The sequence below is a fragment of the Parasteatoda tepidariorum genome, chromosome 6 (genome assembly GCF_982258835.1).
Source record: "Parasteatoda tepidariorum strain Cologne lab strain chromosome 6, Ptep-v5.0, whole genome shotgun sequence".
Lineage (NCBI taxonomy): Eukaryota > Metazoa > Arthropoda > Arachnida > Araneae > Theridiidae > Parasteatoda > Parasteatoda tepidariorum.
In genome coordinates this window covers 96,839,700-96,843,333 of record NC_141760.1, presented here as the reverse complement: position 1 = coordinate 96,843,333, position 3,634 = coordinate 96,839,700, and positions in this window count along the sequence as shown.

Here is a 3,634-nt window from a genome sequence, read left to right as displayed (position 1 = left end):
CTTGTTTGTTTTGTTTGACATTTTCTCGTTGGGTCTCCAACTAAGTTCTCAACGTTTCTTTTAAGTTTTAACACTCCACATCAGGGTTCCCAAGATTCTTGAGAATTTTTAAAAGTGGTAGGAAAAATAAAACAAATTTTGATCTTTTAATTTCTGTGTAGCCACCACTAAAAATTGTTTTAAAAGAATATATATATATATGCATGAAAATTCCAGCACTTAACGATAAAAAAGTACATTAAAATAAAAAAATATATATTGTTGCATCACCCTAAATTTGCTACCACTTTTAAAATTTTTCAAGGACCGCGGGAACCCTGCACTTCTCATTAAATATTTTTGGCGTTATGTTTTTGAACATTCGAAAGAGGATGTTTTGTTCCACCGGAATTTATGCTTTTTTTGTTGAGGTTAATTTATGTTAATTATCAGATCATTAAAATGGAATGTCAAGTTGAGAAAAATAAGCATTTTCGATGCCTCCTTTATTCTGCTCTTTTAAATAAGGTTCTAAGGCCGCAAAAGCTGCCCGTGGCATTTATGTTGTGTATGGTTACGGTGCCATAGCTGAAAGAACTGTTCGTGATTAGTAAGTCATGTTTAAAAAAGAAAATCTGACTATGACGTTCCTCTTTCTGGACGTCCAGTTAAGTTCTATGAAAAGCGATTAAACCAAACCTTTTGCACCAAAATTCGTGTGGAACAACACAAAAATGGAATGCTTCCACACTTAAAACATTTTCTTATTTAAAATAAAAGAGTTAGCTCAATAGTCATTCCGTTATTTAGAGCAAGTATTATAGTTCAGAGTGCTCTCCAGACGATTAAAAATTTTTAATTCAAAATTTTTTTAAAATTTATTTTATTTATGTATCTGTACTTAATTTTTATTGAATTAATGACTCAAGAAAATCAAAGATCTTACAGATTTCTGGTAAATTCTGTGGAATTTATCTCCGAATTTTTTATCATTGGAGGCCTCTGAAAATAAGCAATGTATTTTATAAACAATGAAAAAAGAATTGAATTTCTCAACTATCTTTTAATGGCATTTTACGGTTTTCTATATTTTTTGCATGTAAATATTTATAATTAGAAATATAGGACAAGTCCTTTGCTGATATTTCGAATACAGCTTATACACCTATAAATAAGCTGTATATACAGCTTATAAAAAAATCTAAATCTTATTTTGTGCAATTAAATGCTCTAAGCTATTTTTGCTGCTAATAAAAAATAATTATTGAAGCATTAATTAAATGTTTTGTTTTGCATAAAACTCATAAGTATTTCACATTTTTTAAAGCATGTTTAGAATTATAATAACCAAACCAAAACAACTAAAACGCCTGATTTAAAATCTTATGATTTTGGTTATATTTGAAAAAAAAGTGTTTAAAAACATAACTTTTTACTGTAATACAAAAGACTAAAAATATCTGAATACTAAATTTGTTTTAAACTCCCCTGTTGAGAATAATAATCATTAAAATTACTAAATAAAATAAAGAAACAAATTAAAACAAAGAAATAAAATTATAACAAATTTAATAAGAACTAAGTCTTACAATTCTATCTACTGCAAGTAAACTAATACTTACGATTGACTCTTCTTACTAAGATTTATTTTTTCAATTCATTTTTTCATTCACAAGCCCTAACTCTTTTTTTTCATATTAAATATCTGAAGTAATATCTACCTGAACTCGTTAATTAATCTTATTTCATTTAAAGCTCCTTTAAGATTAGTTTTGTATGTTTTTTTCATGTTTATGATCATATAGCCCAATTGAATTGTGTCAAGTCATTAATTAAATAAATTAGCGAATAAAATATTTAAAATAATTTTTACATTAAGTGTGATACATTATTTACGTTTATAATATTAATGGGATATATAAAAAAAAACAGTGGCTTGGAAATAAATAATAAAATGACCTTCGAATATTTAGATTTTAAATCTGCATATTTCAAGCAAGTTTGAAGAAGTTCAGTTATAAATAATACTTATTTGTTTCGTATTTAAACATTCCTACGAATTATTAATGTTTAATTAGAAGCTTTCTGCAGAAATAAATCACAAAAACTGATATGAAGGAAATTACATTATAAGACGGACCAGATGTCGTTAGAAGTTTGGGTAAGTAACTGTTACAGAGATTCGTTTTTTTTGCTAAATATCATGTTCATGAATTAACTAATTTTTGTTTTTGTGAGCTTGAAACATGAAGACTGTTATTTACTATTTATATATTTTGAAGTAAATGAAATTTTTAATCAGGGAATACCTTGCCGCTTCACATTATTTATTTAATTACCATAAAGTATAGTTCAACCTAAATAAAAAACACTTTTCAACTTAATATGCAATAAAAGTTGCTGCAAACATGCCTCCCTGATATCTTGAGCTGATATTCATGAGATTGTAAGAATGATACAATGTAGACACAGTAATGAATGAATGATTGTAAGAATGATAGAATACAGATACAATAATGAATGAATGATTGTAAGAATGATACAATATACAAAGAATTTATATATTTTTAAATTTTTTTTTAATTATTTTTTTTAAATAAAAAAATTTTGATTTTCAATTGTTAATAAATGTTAATTTTCAATGTTAATTTAATATATTAATTAAATGTTAATTTTAACTAACAATGTTAATTTTCAATTTGTCGAATGTTTTCCTATTTGTTTTGCATGGATTATTTGAACTAATTATTACATTTATTACTTTGCGCTCACAATATTTATTAATCATAACTGATGATATTGATGGAACTATTTAATGTTATAAACCAAAAGATGATGCATGTTTAAGGAATCACGTCAAATATTTACCTTCTACTGAATTGTTATTCTTTTTAAAGGTAACACGGAAAAATGTTTCTTTTAAAATAAAAAAAGTACAAATAAAATATCTACACAAAAAAAGAAATATAAATGATAACGTAGGTTCCAAACGTAGTAGGTAGGTATTCTTATATAGGAACAACTTTTTTTATTGTAAATTTGGTGCCGATTACAGCTGCACCAATACTGTTCATTTGACATAGTGAAGTAATTCTCCATCTATCTTCAACTGAAAACTAAAAGTTGGGATGAGGAACAAAATAAGTCGATGCGAGGGAGTTGCTAGAGAAGTGTCCCTTATCGCCCCCTACTTGCCAAATGTTAACTTCAAACCCACGACAAGAAAATGCTTTTCGTCGTGGACTCCAGATGGCAATGTTTATCTTTTTTTTTTCAAGATGCGTATCACCAAACAGTTCGTAAATGAAATGAGCTAGTCGGTAATGCATTCGCTTAAAATCTTCAGAACAATCAAAAAATAGTTTTCTAAATGCAATGGCATCAATCAGTATTCTCGAAGATTAGAGATAACAAGCTTCTCAATGTCGATTATAATGCTGCTTATTAGGAGAAAGCACGTACCCTTCAGTGTATATTTTTTTAATTACAGAATATTTTAAAAGTTATTTTCTTAAAACTTCATTAAGTTATTCCTGATTTGTTAAAAATTAATAACATCAGACAATTCATCAAAAGTTAATAGAATAATTTCATATTTATAACATTTACCTAAATGGTTTTATAAAAATTATAATTTTTTTAAATTATAACTTAT